The sequence below is a fragment of the Musca autumnalis genome, unplaced genomic scaffold (assembly GCF_047663935.1).
Source record: "Musca autumnalis isolate F117 unplaced genomic scaffold, ASM4766393v1 scaffold_3, whole genome shotgun sequence".
Classification (NCBI taxonomy): domain Eukaryota; kingdom Metazoa; phylum Arthropoda; class Insecta; order Diptera; family Muscidae; genus Musca; species Musca autumnalis.
This window is the reverse complement of record NW_027411866.1, coordinates 222,073,068-222,094,046: the sequence shown is the minus strand read 5'-3', so window position 1 is coordinate 222,094,046 and position 20,979 is coordinate 222,073,068. Positions and strand designations below refer to the sequence as shown.

The 20,979-nt window shown below is 35.3% G+C and overlaps 1 protein-coding gene across 50 annotated transcripts in view; it reads left to right on the top strand.

Moving 5' to 3' along the window:
• OtopLa (proton channel otopetrin-like a) overlaps positions 1-20,979 on the top strand; it is a 250,692-nt gene that overhangs the window by 47,847 nt on the left and 181,866 nt on the right. For 27 of the 50 annotated variants that reach the window (XM_073976915.1, XM_073976936.1, XM_073976934.1 and 24 more), the window contains one exon: positions 11,308-11,340. The exons of the other annotated variants lie outside the window; for them this stretch is intronic. The gene's annotated coding sequence lies outside the window, so the exon portion shown is untranslated. The remainder of the gene's footprint in view (positions 1-11,307; positions 11,341-20,979) is intronic. 50 annotated transcript variants of the gene reach the window in all.

Here is a 20,979-nt window from a genome sequence, read left to right as displayed (position 1 = left end):
CCCTGATGAAACTTATACCGACGTATGGAGGGCAGTGAATACAAGTTGCTAAAGCAAAAATCAAAGCGATTCGAGAGATGTTCCTAAACTGAACTTTTCCAAAATTTTGTGTGGGAGGTACCCGACGGAGTGGACCGATTGAGTCCATATTAAAACCTGATCTAAGTCTGGTACACGCTCCACGATGGGCAAAGTATGGACCAAATCGGTTACACCCTTCAAGAGTTATCGTGCGTACAAATTTTCCGAACATGTTCGAACTTTTGTGGGGAGGTACCGGAAGGAGTGGACCGATATAGCTCATCTTCGAACTTAAACTAAGTTTGGACAAAATATTACTAAGGCCAAACTTTGGACCGAATCGGCAGACCTGTTCGAGAATTATTTTGCCCTCCAACCTCCTCACATGGTGTCATAGGGGTTTTTTTGCAACTTTCAGGCTATTTTCTCAGGAAGTATGGACTTGCCCCTGATGAAACTTATACCGACGTATGGAGGGCAGTGAATACAAGTTGCTAAAGCAAAAATCAAAGCGATTCGAGAGATGTTCCTAAACTGAACTTTTCCAAAATTTTGTGTGGGAGGTACCCGACGGAGTGGACCGATTGAGTCCATATTAAAACCTGATCTAAGTCTGGTACACGCTCCACGATGGGCAAAATATGAACCGAATCGGTTCATCCCTTCGAGAGTTATCGTGCGCTCCAGCCAGCCAGACAGACAGACAGACAGACGGACGGACATTGCTCAATCGACTCCAAATTGTTTGAAACATATTTCGTCCAAACATACTTGGGGTCTAAAACCATTATTTCGATGAGGCACATTTTGCCCGTATGAAAGTGTATATACCCTTCATAGCCTAAAGGCTGAGGGTATAAAAATCCACGTTTGATGTGAATTTTGGTCTTTGAAAAATATTCTTTAAAAATCCACGTTTGATGTGAATTTTGGTCTTTGAAAAATATTCTTTAAAAATCCACGTTTGATGTGAATTTTGGTCTTTGAAAAATATTCTTTAAAAATCCACGTTTGATGTGAATTTTGGTCTTTGAAAAATATTCTTTAAAAATCCACGTTTGATGTGAATTTTGGTCTTTGAAAAATATTCTTTAAAAATCCACGTTTGATGTGAATTTTGGTCTTTGAAAAATATTCTTTAAAAATCCACGTTTGATGTGAATTTTGGTCTTTGAAAAATATTCTTTAAAAATCCACGTTTGATGTGAATTTTGGTCTTTGAAAAATATTCTTTAAAAATCCACGTTTGATGTGAATTTTGGTCTTTGAAAAATATTCTTTAAAAATCCACGTTTGATGTGAATTTTGGTCTTTGAAAAATATTCTTTAAAAATCCACGTTTGATGTGAATTTTGGTCTTTGAAAAATATTCTTTAAAAATCCACGTTTGATGTGAATTTTGGTCTTTGAAAAATATTCTTTAAAAATCCACGTTTGATGTGAATTTTGGTCTTTGAAAAATATTCTTTAAAAATCCACGTTTGATGTGAATTTTGGTCTTTGAAAAATATTCTTTAAAAATCCACGTTTGATGTGAATTTTGGTCTTTGAAAAATATTCTTTAAAAATCCACGTTTGATGTGAATTTTGGTCTTTGAAAAATATTCTTTAAAAATCCACGTTTGATGTGAATTTTGGTCTTTGAAAAATACTCTTTAAAAATCCACGTTTGATGTGAATTTTGGTCTTTGAAAAATATTCTTTAAAAATCCACGTTTGATGTGAATTTTGGTCTTTGAAAAATATTCTTTAAAAATCCACGTTTGATGTGAATTTTGGTCTTTGAAAAATATTCTTTAAAAATCCAAGTTTGATGTGCATTTTGGTCTTTGAAAAATATTCTTTAAAAATCCACGTTTGATGTGAATTTTGGTCTTTGAAAAATATTCTTTAAAAATCCACGTTTGATGTGAATTTTGGTCTTTGAAAAATATTCTTTAAAAATCCACGTTTGATGTGAATTTTGGTCTTTGAAAAATATTCTTTAAAAATCCACGTTTGATGTGAATTTTGGTCTTTGAAAAATATTCTTTAAAAATCCTCGTTTGATGTGAATTTTGGTCTTTGAAAAATATTCTTTAAAAATCCACGTTTGATGTGAATTTTGGTCTTTGAAAAATATTCTTTAAAAATCCACGTTTGATGTGAATTTTGGTCTTTGAAAAATATTCTTTAAAAATCCACGTTTGATGTGAATTTTGGTCTTTGAAAAATATTCTTTAAAAATCCACGTTTGATGTGAATTTTGGTCTCTGAAAAATATTCTTTAAAAATCCACGTTTGATGTGAATTTTGGTCTTTGAAAAATATTCTTTAAAAATCCACGTGTGATGGGAATTTTAGACCTTGAAAAATATTCTTTAAAACTCCACGTTTGATGTGAATTTTGGTCTTTGAAAAATATTCTTTAAAAATCCACGTTTGATGTGTCTGCTGGTGTTTTAAAAAATTATCTTTAAAAAGAGTTATTTTTCTTTTTATCTTTTTTATGAAGAACTGTACATTTTTTGTTGCAAATGACAGTTAATTTGTTGCAATGTAAATTTAACAACTCAACATAAAAAGCTTACCTTGCTGGCCATAAAAAGTCTAATGACCACAGGTGGTTACTAAGGGCAACATTTAACTGTACTTTTCACATACACATACATACTCATGTATGTGTTTAAAACTTTTAGTAATGACATTTTCTGTTGAAAACTTTTCCCCAAAGGACTTTGCAACATAACCATCAAACCAAATGAGCAATCATTGTGAATTAGTTATACAACTTTTCAATGCATTTGCTAAGAGTTCCAAGCCTATTTGGGGAATGGTAATTAGTAGGAAACAAGTAATACCATTTAAAGTGTAAAATATCAATCATTTTGTAAATAATTTATGACAAGAAAACCACATAAAAATGTTAGAATGACACACCTACCTAACATTTGTTGTTGTTGCTACTGGGATTAAGGTCCTTGGCAGGGAAATGAAATAATGTGCATACAGGGCAGAATGCATGACGACTACCTCATCCCTGAACTTGAAGATGAAATAATTTATTCCTTACCTATGCCCTGGCATAACTGCAACTACTAAAGGAGAGTTTGCTGAAGGAAGAGAAACCCAAATAAAATTTATGCCAAAGTTCATTAAAATTTTATGCATTTGTTGCGTGTGGCAAACGAAATGCAAGCAACAACAACAATGTCATGCATTTGGTTATAGTTGTTACCATAAAACAGCCAGACAGACCACCATTGTGGGTGGGGGAGGATATTAAACAACAGTTCCATAGACATACCGCCGGTAGTAACGAACATTGCCACCACAGCCAAAGGACATTGCACTTTGTTGAAAGAATCATAAAATATTTAAATCCAATGTGGGTGTGGAATAATTTACCACGGACCATTTGATTTAATACAACAACCTCCCCTCCCCCTCCATATGTGCTGGGGATCTATTATTAAATGTGGTGCATATATGCATTTCACCAAACGCCTAGCTATTAATTTCCTACCTCCCACACCTCAGAAATATGTTTGTGCATTTTATTATTTATTCGATAATTAAATCCTAATTATGTTATTGTCATCTGGTGTTTTGTGTCAAGGGAGTGTTAGATAGTCATCCAGCCAACAAGCCATTCATTCATTTGTTTGATTTGTATTGTCTTACCAAAAGGTAGAAACTTTGTTGTTTGTCTAATGTGGGGCATGAGTTATAAGGTCTATGTCTTCTATGTCAAATAATTGCTTAAAGACACCCTTGATGCCATAACTAAGAAGTCCTTTATGACAGCTTGTGAAGCATAAGTTTGTTTTCCAACTTAGTCTCAACTTTTGTTGTTTTATAAAAAAAAACTTAGTTATCTGTTGGTTTTGTGGAAAAAAGTTGTAAATGTGTTTCTGATTGTTTGTTATAAGGTTGATTATAACATACGATAGGTACGTGCGAGTGTGTATGTACATACATTTAACCCCTTTGATGTTTTAGCAAACTATGAACGATACAAAAACTAAACAATTGCTGCAAGTGGTTTGGGTAATTAATACCTTTAATTTGTTTCTCTTACCCACAGATCTATTGCCTAACACTAAACCACATTGTAACTGTTGCAACTTTGCACAACAAAATTGCCCTAAACCGCAGAGTTCAAAGTTTTTGGAACTGAATACCACCCCCTGTTTGTATAAAAAGTTTGTGTATCACCTTACCAGCAGAACAAAAATGATTATTTGTAGAATAGTTTTAGGGGAGCAATAGACCAACAAAGGGGAGGTGAAAAAATATATATTTTTCAAAGACCAATAGGCCGGTAGGTGGATGTAGCATATTTTTCACAAGGACCAACAGACCAATAGTAGCGATTTTTTAAGAATATTTTGTCAATCACCCAGATATAAACGTCGACTTTTAAAAAACATTGCTTCAATGATCCACAGAACTTAAAACGATTTTTGAAGAAACGTTTTCAAGGACTATTACATCAGTAAGACTAGGATTTCTTAAAGAATAGTTTTTAAACGCCAACAGACTAGTACTCAATCTTATGGTTATGGAGGGTATGTATATAGGTATATAGGGACAACTTTTTTTAAGTCCTTCCCCTAAATTTGTTTCCATTTGATCCAAAAACCTTATATATGAAATTTTATGGCGATCGGTTAACGTTGGCCCATGCGATCTTTATTTCCATAGTAATTTGTATTGGGCCAAAGTTATAATTTCACGAAAATTCTTTATGATCCAATATATGAACAAATTTGTTATGGCTATAAAACGAATCCTGAAAATACCAAGTTACGGCCACTTCTATTGAAAACACCTTTAAAAGACTTCACCTCGGAAGATGGCCTCGCAGAACAGCAACATCGGTCTGGAGGAATCGTTGCCTACAACTTTTGTGGATAAGTTTTTTAATCACTAGAAACCTTAAATTGCAAATCAGAGCTATTTTGGTCTGAAAATGTACCCAGCAAAATGTTCGATGCCAAGGATGCTATTGAATCATGGGTGCAAGTGATCTGACATGCCATCTTTTTAGCATTTTCCCTCATGAATTTTATATGAGCGTGACCACCATAAGAACATTTGTTCTATAGGCCGAACTAAGAAGAGATCTCCATTCCTCTCTATTTGTTGCTTTGGACTCTGGAATACCGCGCCTTTTCATCTCATCATCCACTTGTTTGCGCCATCTATTCCTTGGCCTGCCAATTCTGCGTGCAACGCCATGTGGCATGTATTCATACGCCTTTTTAGCGGGTTCATCATCGCTCATTCTTTTGATATGGCCTAGCCAACGCAATCGCTGCTTCTCGATACGTTTAACTATATTCATGTCGTTGTATAGCAGATACAGCTCGTGGTTCATGCGACGTCGATATTCACCGTCAACGCAGATTGGTCCGTAGATCTTTCGAAGAATTTTTCTCTCAAACACACCAAGCACTGCCATGTCTGCTTGCGCAAGTACCCAGGCTTCGGAGCCATACATCAGCACGGGTAGTATCAGTGTTTTGTAAAGCGTTATTTTTGTTTGACGAGATGTGGCTTTGTTTTTAAACTGCTTACTTAAACCAAAGTAGCATCTGTTGGCCAATACAATTCTTCTTTTTATATCACAACTGATGTCGTTTGTTGTGTTTACGGAGGTGCCGAGGTAGACAAAGTCTTTTACTACTTCAATATTATAGGAACCAACTTCCACAGTCGGTCCGAGCTCAATGGACGCATTGCGCGTCGACACCATCAACTTGGTCTTCTCAACGTTTACCGCCAGACCCACTTAAACAGATTCTCCTTCGACCTTTATAAAGGTGTCAGTTACTTCTTTTACGGATCGGCCCATGATGTCTATATCATCAGCATAAGCAAGTAACATGTGACTATTGGTGTAGATGGTTGCACTTCTTTTGACGTTTGCCTCTCGTATAACCTTTTCCAACAGGATGTTGAAGAGATCACACGAAAGGCTGTCTCCTTGTCTGAAACCTCTTTTGGTACCAAACTCTTCGGAGAGGTTCTTTCATATTTTAACTGAGGACCTCGTGTCAGTTAAAGTCATTTTACAAAGCCGGCTGAGCTTTGCGGGGATACGAAATTCAAACATGGCTTGGAATACCTTTTAACGCAGCGGGCTTTCGAAGGCTGCTTTATAATAGACAAAAAGGTGGTAGGTGTCGATCTGCATCTCTTGGGTCTTCTCCAGGATTTGCCGCAGGGTAAATATCTGGTCAATGGTGGACTTGCCAGGTCTAAAGCCGCATTGGTATGGTCCAATTATCTCGTTGACCACGATCTTGTAAGCAATAGGGAGTAGCCTTATGCCCCTATAGTTACAGCATACAGTCTTATCTCCCTTCATGTGGACGGGACACAGGATACTCAGGTTCCAATCGTCGGGTACTCGTTCTTCCTGCCAGATGGTGCTAACTAGCTGATGAATACACCTTATCAGTGTGTCGCATCCGGTTTTGAACAGCTCGGCAGGTAAGCCGTCGGCTCCTTATTATTCTTTAGCCGGTTTGTTGCTGTCTTTACCTCATTTTGGCTGGGCGGTATACATTCAATACCATCTTTTGGGCTTGGATCTGTGGTATCTTCGCCATCTTCGCTACTATTGGATACCAACAGTTTGGCAAAATGTTCTTTCCATATCCTGAGCACACTATAGGTATCAGTTACCAAATTACCTTGCTGGTCTCTACAGGAGGATGTGCCTGTACCAAAGTCATCAGTTTGATGCTTGACTCTTTGGTAGAATTTTCGGACTTCATTCTGGCTCCTGTACATCTCGATTTTTTCACACTCCCACTTTTCCATCTCTCTCTTTTTTTTTGCGGAAAAGACGTTTCTCCTCTCTCCTTTTCTCCCTTTATCTCTCTCGTGCGCTACGCGTTGCTACGGATTGTAAAGTAGCCCTATATGCCGCATTTTTCTCTTCGGTGGCAGCACGACACTCCTGATCATACCATGGATTCCTTGGTGGAGGTCTCTGGTATCCAAGTATGGATTTTGCGGCTGTTTGCATGGAGTGGGCAATAATTGCGCTAATATGTTATCGGGATGAGGAGTGCTTTGATTAAGCAATTGGGCTAGTTGAGTGGAATATGATGTGGCTGTCTGTTGTGATTGCAGCTTACCGATGTTTAACTTTCGTGTTGTGTCTGTTCGTACTTTGTTTGCTACGTTTAAGCGGGTGCGTACCTTGGCTGCAACAAGGTAGTGGTCCGAATCAATGTTTGCACCTCGGAACGATCGTACATCCAACACGCTCGATGAATGTCTTCCATTTATCACAACATGATCAATTTGATTTCTTCTTCTTTGATCTGGAGACAGCCAGGTGCCCTTATGAATATCGAGATGATTAAATCTGGTACTGCTAACTACCATGTTTTTTGCAGCTGCAAAGTCTATCAGCCTCATACCATTGTCAGATGTTTCACTGTGCAGACTGAATTTCCCGACGGTTGTGCCAAAGATATTCTCCTTTCCAATTTTGGCATTAAAATCGCCTAGAATGATTTTAATGTCATGGGCAGGGCAACGGTCATATGTTTCTTCTAAGCGCTCGTAAAATATATCTTTGGTCTCTTCGTCCTTTTCTTCAGTGGGAGCATGAGCGCAAATAAGGCTGATGTTGAAGAATTTAGCTTTTATTCGAATTGCAGCAAGTCTTTCATTCACTGGAGTGAAGCTTGATACCAGATATTTTAGCCTCCGACTAACTACGAATCCGCAACCAAACTCATGCTTTACGTCATGACAGAATACAGTGCGTCACCTTTAGGTGTTGTTGTGACGCCTTTCCCAATCCATCGTATTTCCTGTATGGCAGTAATATCGGCCTTGTACTTTTCAAGTACGTCTGCCAATGCGAAGACTGCACCTTCTCTATAAAGAGTGCGAACATTCCAGGTGCAGATTCGCAGATCATGGTCCTTAAAACGTTTGCGGGGTTCGTCAACTTTAGAGGGGTTTGTTTTTCTTTTCTTTCGTTTTTTCATAGTAGGCTGTTTATTCTAGGGGAGGGTTACTAACCCGACGCCCAAACCCAAGTTTTTAACGTTCTTATGGGTGGACGCGCGGCACTGTTAGCTCACTACCTTTGACGGGTGTTAACGGCAGTTCCCCAGGTGACACCACGGGGAGGTCAGTGTCCACTTGAGATGAAAGAGGGACCAAGATAAATCCTGGGCTTTGCCATTTTAAAACCGGTCAAGACCGTTGCTTGGTATCATTCATCCCCTACGTCACCCTTGGGCAAAATATTGCGAAAACCAAAATTTAAACCGAATCGGTTCATCCGTTCGAGAGTTATCGTGCGCTCCAGCCAGACGGACGGACATTGCTCAATCGACTCCAAATTGTCTGAAACACATTTCGTCCAAACATACTTGGGGTCTAAAACCATTATTTCGACGATAAATACCTACGTTTGTGCATTTGCATGAAACATACAAAAGGAAACGAAATAGATCCATAGTTCGTTTTGGAGATATACATATAATCACTTTCTGAGTCGATTTATTCATGTCCGTCCGTCTGTCCATGTATTTGTGTTCGCAACGTACAGGTCGCATTTTTTGTCCGATTCAGCTTAAAATTGGGTACTAAAATTTTTTAGCCATAGAAAGTACGCTATTGCTTTTGGTGAAAATCGGTTCAGATGTGGATATAGCTCCCATATATATTTTCGGCCGATTTGACGTATGTGCTGCACCAAACACGCTATATATATATACGTCCGATTTCGATGAAATTTTGCATTGTGACTGAATTTGGTCTAACAATGGATATAGCTCCCATATATATTTTACATATTCACAGTGGTGTAGGGTATCATATATTCGGCCCCGCCCAACTTTGATCCTTTCCTTACTGGTTTTCTTTTTCTCTTCTGCAAAGCGTTAGTCAAATATAAAATTATTAATTATTTTGGTTTAGTTAGCCCTAAGTCACTCGGTATAAAAGCCAGTATGGTGAAGACTTTAGTATCTACCTAAAAAAATAGTTACCAGTAAAAAGTTTTTCTCATCTGTTTATATCCCAGTTGAAAGAACGGACATTCAAGAGTTAATCGCGCTCGCATTTCGTCTAGCCTGAAATCACAGACCGACGACACAGCCGCAATACATTTTTTTAACACAAAAAAAAAAAAAAACAGGAAAAGGCGTTAATTATGTTCTGGCAGGTTGAGTCTTTTATACCCTATGCCGAAAACAGCAGATAGGGTTTTTATCCACAGAGAAGACTAAATACCAAATTTCTAATTCGGTTATATAATTACCTAAAATTCTTGAACATGACGAAAAAATGACCAACCATTATCTGTGGGATTATTTCAATCCCTAAATAAAACTTCAGATCTATAATCGTGGATTTTCTAAAAAAGTACAGCTTTTCAATGGAATCCATTCAGTAAAATCACACAGTAGAATTTTGAAGAAAAAAATCACAATTATGTCACAATGCCATCGCTCTAAGTGTGAACAGCAACAGTGAATAGTAATCTTTTAACACTAACACTCAATTAGCACCGGGTAGCAAATCAATGAGCTTTAGGCGGTATACTTGAAATAATGAATGACCTGGCAAAAACTAAAACCACAATAACAGGTGATTGTAAAACTTTTGCGGTGACACCAGGCGGAAAAAAGTTAACTTCATTGAAAATAGCTAGCTAACTACCTACCACCATGCTACTGCTTAACATATTAGCGAACAAACAAAATATTTGTTGTTTGTATTATTTCTTATGTCATCTTTCTCTACTGACCGACCAGCTCAACAACAAGAACTGTCTAATAAATTGTGTGCAAATTTATGTTAATCACATTTAACACATTCTCCACCTTTAGTCTATAATGTAAATATGGTTTTGTGGAATGGCTAGTCCAAATATTTGTCCAAAAATTGTGTGTGAGCGAGAAGCTATTGATTTATCAACAGGTATGACATAAACACAACAAATTGGATGACTGTTCACTTTGGACTCACAAAACATGGAAAATTAATTAAGTTCATTGACTAAATTGTTATTTGTGTGTTTGGATTTGATTTTGTGAATTATGGGATTAGATATGGATTTCGTAGGGTAAGGGTGTGAAGAGGACAGATAATGTGGCAAAATTTTATAAGGCTCGTCATCTAGCTGGCAGAATATCATAAATATAGATTTTCGGGTTTAATTTGTTTAGTTTAAAATCGTATACTTTTATAATTTACTGTTGAGCCCTTTAGCCCTTTTGAAGGTGGTGATGTTTTCGGCATTTTTTTTCTACAAGCTTTTTCACAACATTACGAAATCTGGTGAAACTTTTTGTTATCCAATTATCATCTTCGATAATAATATTATTCTGAAATAAGTTTCTATCTGTTATTTTTTTAATTGTTTTTGGAATTTTTCCCATTCAATTTTGTTTTTACGAAAAACATTGTTGATTTCTGTCTGATGGCAAATAACATTAATCTTCATTACTTTTATATGATCATATTTTTTTATTTTTCTTGGAACTATAAAATCACATATGTAGGCTTTGACATTACAATTGTATAAATAAATGACGGATATAATTACATGTGTATATCCCATTTTTTTATTTCTTTTCACATTTTCCTATGTACAAATTTGCTATTTTTACTTGACACACAATTTTGCCTTCAGTGCTAATTTAATTATCTATTGAATTTCGTATGAAAGGCAGCAGCAATAGCCGAAGCAGCAGCCAACATACATACATACAATAAATACATTGCAAAAAAGAGAACAAACGATAATTGTGATTTTTTTCCATTTGTGTAAATTTATGGATGCTAACCACCCAAACCCCGAAACACTTTGTTAGTGACCCAATTGTCGGCCACTGCTAATTGTCAATGAAAATTACATGCACTCGTTTTTTTATTTGAGTTTTGTTTTTTTTTTGTTTGTATTTTCTTTGATGGACATCAACAACCAACGCCAACTAACCAACACACTAAACACATTTCAATGGAAAATTGGAATTTTAAAGTAAATTGTAATAAAAACATTAATCAACAACTATATTAAGTCTGGAGTAAAATTTAGAATTTTTCATGGATGCAATATTCACAACATTACTCTAAGGGTATAAAGAGCCGCCCAGGTCACTGATATAGCGAGTTAGTGAATTTTATGTTAAACAGAACTAATTATTACTATTATTACTAATTATTCTCAACTTTAAGTATTTTAAGCTTCCAAATTAATTTATTTTAAATTAATATCCTAAAAAGTAAGTTCTAATATTTTTTTTGTTTTCTTTTTAGGTATGTTACACATGTATTACAAATACAACCCTTGTAAGTATAAATGCTAACAATATTGAAAATATTGTCATAATTTATGTATTTCCAACTTAAAGTAAGGCCAAGACTGCATGCCTAAAATGTTAGATCCATTTCAAGGAAATAATAAAAATCTTCTTGCTTACCTCGTGAACATAGACCCTGTTTTTGTAAAAAAAAATTATTCTTCTCACACGAATTCTAAAATTTTGAAGATCGATTTACTCGCCTTACCCCAAATGTAGAGCTCTGATTTTTAAATTAGGAATTCTTAACTATATGTGGAACGCGGCTACGAAGAATTAGGTCTGTATGTCATCTGGCGGCTGAGCTATGGAAGCCTAAACTATTACGAATATAGAAGAACGAACAAAAATTAGTTATAAACAAGTAGGAAAAGCGTTAAGTTCAGTCGGCCCGAACTTTTTATACCCTCCACCACAAATTTCAGCCATTTCGGTGGATTAATGTGGCCACAACCTTCAAAATACTGAAAATCGGACGGTACCGTTCTATGGGGGCTATATGATGACGTGGACCTATACCTACAAATTTCTGTGGGAAAGTTTTATACTCCCAACGAAGACTAAATACCAAATTGCAGCCATCTCGGTGTGATAATAAGGCCAAAACACTCCAAATACCGAAAATCGGGAGATATCGTCCTATGGGGGCTATATCAAAACGTGGACCTATATAAACATTTTATGGTAGAAATGTTTCTTAGCCTCTGGAAACACAAAATATAAAGTTACAACGGATTCTGTTGTCAAATGGGACTAATACATTCAAAATATATTAAAAAGACGAGTACTTTATATGGGGCATTATATGGGGGCTATACCAAAACGTGGGCCTATATAAACCAACTTTGGTAGGAATGTGTTTTGGCCTCTGGAGACACAAAATACCAAATTACAACCAATTCGGTGGTAAAATGGGACAAATATCTTCATTTTGTATGGGGGCTATACGAAAGCGTGGACCTACATAACCCGCTTTCAATACCAAAAGTCCTACGTACAAATAATAAATTTTTCCAAAATTGCATACACCTACGTCAATCCGTTCGGACGCTAGAGTGATTATCACAGACGGACATGGCTATATCGATGTAGAATTGCACGCTGATCAAGAATATATATAGTTTGTGGGATCTACAATGATTATTTCGAGTAGTTACAAACGGAATGACAAACTTAATATACCCCCATCCTATGGTGGAGGGTATAAAAAAAACGGGGTTAGAACCATTTCCGATTTGTTTTATTATTATTTATTTTTCCAAAATTTCCTATATCATATTCCACTTGGGGGGTTCTGATACGACTCTGATATTCACTGTTATCACCGTATCCAAGTGTGGCCAGACAATTAGCACGGGTAGTATCAGAGTGTGATTTTTGTTTATGTACATAATCAGTAAAAAATGTTCCCAATGATTCTGGAGGCAGATACCTTTGAAAGGTATATAAAGAGTGATCCATTTAGAGGTTCCTACTTTCTTTAAAGAAAAATCAAATTGAATGGGGAATGTTTATTATCATTTGAAAGAACATTCGATGAAATTTATTTTTTGCAGATTATGTCTAACAAATATTGGCGGAGGCTACGTCTCAGAATGTCCATCCATTGAGTCCAATTTTCAATGACTCGTGCGAGCTTTTTGACTGGTAACTGGCGAATGGCATGTCTTATGTTTTCTCCCAAAAAAAAAACGGAATCGAAACGGCTTTATCCGCATACAATTTTGACTTTACATATTCTCACAGGAAAAGTCTACGGAGTGATATGAGACGATATTGGTGGCCAATAGACTGATCCAAAACGTGCTCACCGTAGTGTTCTTTCAATAAATTCATTGATTGATGCGATGTGTGGGAAGTGGCACCGTTTTGTTGAAACAAAATGTCGTCGAGATTACGAGCTTTAATTTCAGACATCAAAATTGTCGGTTATCACGGTGCAATAACGGTCACCATTGACGATGAAGTTCTAACCGGCATCATTTTGAAGAAATAGGGTCCGACGATTCCACAGACCCACAAACCGTTTCTTTTTCTGGTTGAAGTGGCAGCTCTTAAATCTCTTAAAGTTGCTCTTCTTCCCAAATGTGGCAATTTTGTTTCTTTACATACCTATAAAGCCAGAAATTTGCCTCATCACTGAACAAAATTAGGCTCGAAACACACCCCCACCTAACGCGAATTTTCCTAATAAGATTAAACGATTTGTAAACGTTGTAGAGGCGTAAGCTTTTCCATGATAAAATGTCAAACGGAACTAAACAAAAACAACATGAACACGTGACGCGACTCACGCGTGATCTGTCAAAAAAGGGTGTTGAATAAAGTACCTCTTGTTTTATCAGCCGTTATATTACGAGGTTTGAACCAAACTTAGATGAAGTTCGAAAATGGGCCATAACGGTTCACTTCCGCGGGTTCCTCCCCACAAATGTTCGCAAAAAAGATGCGAGTCTATTGTTTCTGAGAAAATCTCCCAATTGCTATAAAAATCCTCTCGGTCACCCTGTGTAGTTCGACTACTTTCGAACTGGATATTTCTGCGAGTGTTAGATAAAGTTCGAAAATGGTTCTTATCGGTACACTACCCAACAAAATTAATTGGAAGTAGTGTAATGTAGACTAGTTCTTTCACGACATGCTTTGATGCAGTTCTATTGAAGTCGTGAAAAAGGCACTCCATTCCCCATATGTCGAAATCTTAACTGATGGGAAGACAATATAAAAATGCCTTTAACATATGAAGCAAGAACAGAACAGCTTGGATTACATGGAGAGCGGAGGAAACAAACACTGTTGTTGCGATATCTACACACATATGTATGTATTCCGAATGCCGCCCTGAAAACAGCAATTGCAGTACCCGCTCAGGTGTTACCGAGAGAGCCATCCCAATCGCCATTGGTAAAGCAATTTCATAATTTGTGTTAATGTAATAAAATTCTTATTATTCTTGTTTTACACAGACATAAACTATTTTTAATTATTCTGGGATATTTTTCAATGGCTTGCATTTTTATGGCATCTTTCAACTGAACAAACACACATTCCGAAGAGTGTCTTTAAATTCACATCCAAAGCACTGCATCAAAACACTTGCTTTGTATGCAAATTGGACTGCATCCTATTCTACCCTAAAGCGTTAGTTAAAATGCGATTCCAAGGGGTTAGTTACAATGCATTGCCAAAGGGTTTGTACAAATGCAGTGCCGTAAAAATAAATCATGAGTAAAAATCATGAGTTAAAATACATAATTTCATGCACTTCCAAATCTCTTGTACATATGATTTGACTGCATCTTTGGAGGCAAACTTTTTGCTGGGTACTTACTGTCCCTCCCCAACAAAAGTTAAAATTTTTCTTTTGTTAAAATTGTACGCGTTATATCTCTTGAACGAAGCAACTGATTTCCGATCCAAGCTTAGTTAAGATACCTCTCTCACAAAAGTTCACAATTTGTGTTTAAGTCTAGTTTAAGGTCTGCTTAAGGATCCATTGCAAATTTTTAGTTGTTTACAGCGATATTATGTTTTTCGTAGGTAAGTCCATGCTTTCTGTATATAGTAATATTTCTACGAGACATAGATCAGGTTCAAATATGGAGTATATCTGTCCACTCCTACGGGTACTTCCGGTTTTACAGCTGCTAGCGAATCTCTTTGATTTTTTGAAGTAACTTGTATTCACTGTCCCCATTACGAAGGTACAAGTATTTTCAGGAGCAAGAGCATATCGACGCCTCCAAACAATAGTATGCTAAGTCGATTTAGCATGTTTTCAAGTTCTTTACATTTTTATATTTAACGTCCTTTAACTTAAATTCTGTCAAATTTTGGTAATAATCGGACAATCCGAACAGAAGTTATAAACAAATATTTACTTAGCATAGTACTGAAGGCCAAAGAAATTTTCCAAACTTTTAGAGCTTGTCCTGCAAAACTCACTGTTCAGAATTAGCAAACTATTATTTGGAGGTCTCGAACGTCCTTTAACTTAAATTCTGTCAAATTTTGGTAATGATCGGTCAATACGAACAGAAGTTATAAACAAATATTGACTTAGCATAGTACTGAAGTTCAAAAAAATTTCCACACTTTGAGAGCTTCTCCTGCAAAACTCACTTTTTAGACTTAGCATACTATTATTTGGAGGTGTCGATATTTCCAACAACTTAGTTATTTAAAATACATATTTTCAAATTATGTTATCCGATGTACAAAATATCTCGTATATAGTTGACTTTGCCTCTGAGGAGTGCTCGAGCAGTCATGTGGCTGAAATATTATGTAACATTTTCAGGCAACTTCAATGGACTCAAAATTGAGGTAGAAAATACCAACTTTTGAATTGTAAAACAAATGTCCATGAAAAGTTGTCATTAAAACTCAATACGACGGGCCAGCAACGCGGAACGGGCCAACTAACAGAAAGTCTTAAATAAAAACACATCAAATTTTTTGGCGTTAAGGAAATAGTGACAACCCATTTCTTCATATTTTTCGATACGGATATGTGGTGGTATTTTTGGTATTTCAAATTACAGCCCTACTAAGACGAATTTTGGACATTTGCATGAAATTTGATGCCAATTTTTATCTGTTATTCTATATTTCTATGGGTAGGAGAGGAAATATTAGTTATATTTTTGTGAACATGCAGAGTATATATTAGCTGAAATTTTCAATAACTAAAATATTGCACATATGCTTTATAACGACACTTTTTACTCTCTTTATAAAAATGTATGCATACTTTAGCCTTGTACACCAGAATAGAACCATGCTAAAAATTTACGTAAATCGATTGTTAGTTGTGGTAAACTTTTATAAAAAAAAAAACAACAAATATAATTGAAAATAAAGACCGAGAGTGTTCATTGCCAACAAATATTGGGCTGAAAAAGTTTATTAGGGTTTTGAAAAATGAATAAAATCGATGTTTAGAGCTTTAATAAATATTCTTATGTAGAAATCGGTAGAAACAATTTATAAAGTCAAAATTGATCATTGGTGGCGTTTTTTTATTGGGATAGCTGTTGCAATTTTGTTTATTACAAATAGTCTGGCTTGATCCCATTGTTGTTGTTTTAATATTTTAAAATAACTAATTTATTAGTGGAGAAAGTTTGGCATTGTTCGCCTAGGGGTAAGGCAGGGAAGACTAGTTTCGATACTCGCCACAGGATCAGTTCCTTTCTTTCTTGTTTGTGGATATTCTCCACCCTGCCTTACCCCTTGGCGAACAATGGCAAACTTTCTCCACTGATATATTAGTTGTTTTAAAATATTAAAACAACAACAATGGGATTAAACCAGACTATTTTTAATAAACTTAAGTCAAAATTGTATACTATATGGTGTTAAAAATTTTCAAAACCACAACAAAATTACCAAAATAATCACACTAGATTGGTTTATAAGTCCAAAAAAGAAGGAATGAGGTAAAAATAATTCCAATTTCTGCCATTCCCATTCAAAAGTTAGTATTTTATCTAAGGAAAATGAAGGCTATTCGATGGGTTTCACGCGGTTTTGTTGCCTCTGGAAAAATCCACCTCGATTTCCCACGCTTTTCATAAAGCGAGTAAAAAGTATCATATTTGAAACATGTTAGTTATTGAAAATTTCGGCTACTATATACTCTACAAGTTCACAAAAATATAACTAATAATTCTCCTACCGTTATATATAACGGTATTTGTAAATTCAATCAGGTTGGTTTTAATCAGATGAACCGGAGTGTATGTGCCAAAGACCTCATTGTGATGTTCCACTTTTAGGTGGAACTTTTTGTCTTCATTCTGATTTCTGTATATCTCGGGTTCATCATACACCTGCTTTGCTAGGTCTCTCTTGTTCCTGCTCGAAATACGATTCTCCTCCCTACTTTTCACCCGAAAACGTTTCAATTTTTGCTGCTGATTGTACGGTAATTCTATATTAGGCATTTGTATCTTCTGTAGCAGCACGACATTCCTGGCCATACCATAAGTTGGTGGAAGCCTCTTTTAATTTGTAATAGTTTATTTTAACTTATTTAATATAAAATAAAATATATTATAATAAAAGTAAATTTACAGTCAAGCAATACATAAATCTTCCCTGGAAAATATCGTTCATGCAGACACCGGTTGTTGGTTTTTATATTCTAATGCTGCATTTCAAAATATGTATTTTCCCTCCAAATTTCATTGTATGAAATTACAACAAAATGAAGAGGGATTGAACTTGATGGTATTTTTATGTTAATTATCGGCAAACATGTGGCAACCAAATATTATTTGGACAAATACTCTAAATAAAATTCAGAACAATTTTATGTGAATATAAATATGTAAATTGGTATAGCACGTGAATAAGTTCGTATTTTTGGAAGAGTAATTGCGTATAACCGACATATTTTATTGTTTTTATTAACGGCGTCTGTGATTAATGTTTACAGTGGGGAATATTGCGACAGTAGAACAAAAAAAATCAAAATATGGAAGACTATAATTAAACGAACAAAATTAGTAATTTTGTATACAATAAATAACAAAAGCAACAAATGGTTTGGCGGCATGAAATGTTGTAATGTACATTAGTGTGGAACGTTGTGTTTTAATATCTTTGCAGCCAAAAATGAAATTCAATGAGAACATTTGTTTCGGAGCATGAACCATTAGATACAGGTTAGGAAAATGTTTGGCAATTTACATACAGTTTGAGAAGTAATTGTTTTAAAATAAAACTAAGAAAACGAAAATTTTTCATGCATTAATTAGTGAAAAATGGCAAACAGTTGTGATAAAAATGTCGGGTTTTTTGCAAAAATCAGTTGATCGACTTGTTTAAGATCAGATTAGATGCATAAATAAATAAACCACTTGTAGCCCTGGTTGTAGGCCTAGGTGGTCCCGTTCACTGCTTTTCACTTTGCACTCATCAAAAAGTAGCTATTTTTTTGTTCCACAAAAATTATTTCTCAGTTTCTCTTTGCACTAAACAAATTTGACTATCACTGTTCTCTTTCGCAAATTGGTTGTGCTCTCTTGCTTAATTTTTCCGCCATCTTGCCAAGTCTCTCCGTTCTCTTGCAAAGTGTGAATGCTATTTGTTCCACAGAACATTTTATCATCTTTGCATTTATTTTCTACTTGGCAATGATAAATAAAGTCGAATTTACATATGCACATTAAATGATTTCTTTTTACGAAATCCTAGAAACAAATGAAGTGTATTTACATCCGTTTTTTGCGTCATTTGCTTACGCACACAATCGCACATATACACGGATACAATAACACATACACACGCACATAATAATTTTTATTCCGAAAAATACGAATTTCATAACACTAATGTTTACCAAATAACTTGACTTAATTCAAAATTGAAAAAAATTAATTTTTGCAAGTTTTTTAAACATTTATTTACACTTTTGTCATCGTTTGAGTATTTTTGTTTTTCTACAACACACACAAACAAACAAAGACATCATAAAACAGTTGCACTTTTTGGTAGTTTATGACGAAAAAGCAGGGTTGCGTATAATAGTATGGTGTTTTCGTGCGTTGTTTAGAATAAATGACGCAGCTATCGTCATTTAATCTTGTATAATAAATGACGCAAAATGTTGCCTGTTTTAGCAAATAAATTACGAAACAGCTCTAAATGACGAAAAAGTTGCTAATGTAAATTGGACATAAGACATGTAAAAATGGGACGCGAGAACAAAAATGAAAAGAAGCTGGTGTCATTAGAAGTGAACAAAATGAAACAAAAAATAAAAATAAAATAAAAATACAAATTAAAAAATAAAAGAAAAATATAAAATAACCAAAAAAATAAAAATAAAATAAATAAAATAAAAGAAAAATTAAATAAAAACAAAATAAAGCAAACTAAAAACAAGTAAGAAAGTATCAGTCAACTGAGCCGACAGAGATATACCCTCAGCCTGTGCAAATTGAAACAATTTTTTTCACAAAAAACTTATGTATTTAGGGGGTTTCAAAATTTTGGTCGTATGAACCGACAAAAATGTTGATTAGGATTAAAGTTCAAAAATTTTGAGGAAAAGGTAGTTAAAGGAATGGACCGACATAGACCATGGGGGTGCCATAGGGAGTTTTTACACCCTACGGGCTGTTTTCTCAAGAAGTATGGACTTGCCTCTGAAACAACTTTTACCATCGTGATTGACGCAGCGAATGTAACTTGCTTCAACAAAAATCAAAGTGATCCAATAGCAGGACTTAAAGTGAACTTATCAAAAATCTTGTGTGGGAGGTACGGGATGGAGTGGACAAATATACTCCATATTTGAACCTGATCTATATCTGGTAGACATTATGAGAATATGTAAAGTATGGACCAAATCGGTCACTCCCATCAAGAGTTATCGTGCGCACAATTTTTCCCAATATTTTTGAACGATTCGAGAGCAGGTCCTAAACTAAACTTTTCCGAAATGTTGTGTGGGTGGTACTCGAAGGAGTTTACCGATTGAGTCCATATTGGAACCTCATCTAAGTCTGGTAGAAATTTCATAATATGCAAAGTATAGACCAAATCGGTTACTCCCTTCAAGAGTTATCGTACGCACAAATTTTCCGAACATTTTCGAACTTTTGTGGGGGAGGTACCGGAAGGAGTGGACCGATATAATCCATCTTTGAACTTGAACTAAGTTTGGACAAAATATTACGAAAGCCAAATTTTGAACCGAATCGGCAGATCCGTTCAAGAGTTATCTTGCGCTTCAACCACTACACACGGTGTCATAGGGTTTTTTGTAACTTTCAGGCTACAAGGCAAGGAAGTATGGACTTGCCCCTAATGAAACTTATAGCGTCGTATAGAGGACAGCGAATACAACTTGCGTAAACAAAAATCAAAGCGATTCGAGACCAGGTCCTAAACTGAACTTTTCCGAAATTTTGTGTGGGTGGTACCCGAAGGAGTGGACCGATTGAGTCCATATTGGAACCTCATCTAAGTTTGGTAGAAATTACACGATGTGCAAAGTATGGACCAAATCGGTGCAAAGTATGGACCTGCAAGAGTTATCGTGCGCACAAGTACCTGAAGGAGTGGACCGATATAGCCCATCTTCGAACTTAAACTAAGTTTGGGCAAAATATTACGGAAGCCAAAATTTGAACCGAATCGGTTCATCCCTTCGAGAGTTATCGTGCGCTCCAGCCAGCCAGACAGACAGACAGACAGACGGACGGACATTGCTCAATCGACTCCAAATTGTCTGAAACACATTTCGTCCAAACATACTTGGGGTCTAAAACCATTATTTCGATGAGGCACATTTTTGGTCGTATCAAAGTGTAAATAACCTCTTTAGCCTAAAGGCTGAGGGTATAATAAATCAAAAATAAGCTAAAAATTAAATAAAAATAAAATAAAAACAAAATAAACATAAAATAAAAATAAAATAAAATAAAATAAAATAAAATAAAATAAAATAAAATAAAATAAAATAAAATAAAATAAAATAAAATAAAATAAAATAAAATAAAATAAAATAAAATAAAATAAAATAAAATAAAATAAAATAAAATAAAATAAAATAAAATAAAATAAAATAAAATAAAATAAAATAAAATAAAATAAAATAAAATAAAATAAAATA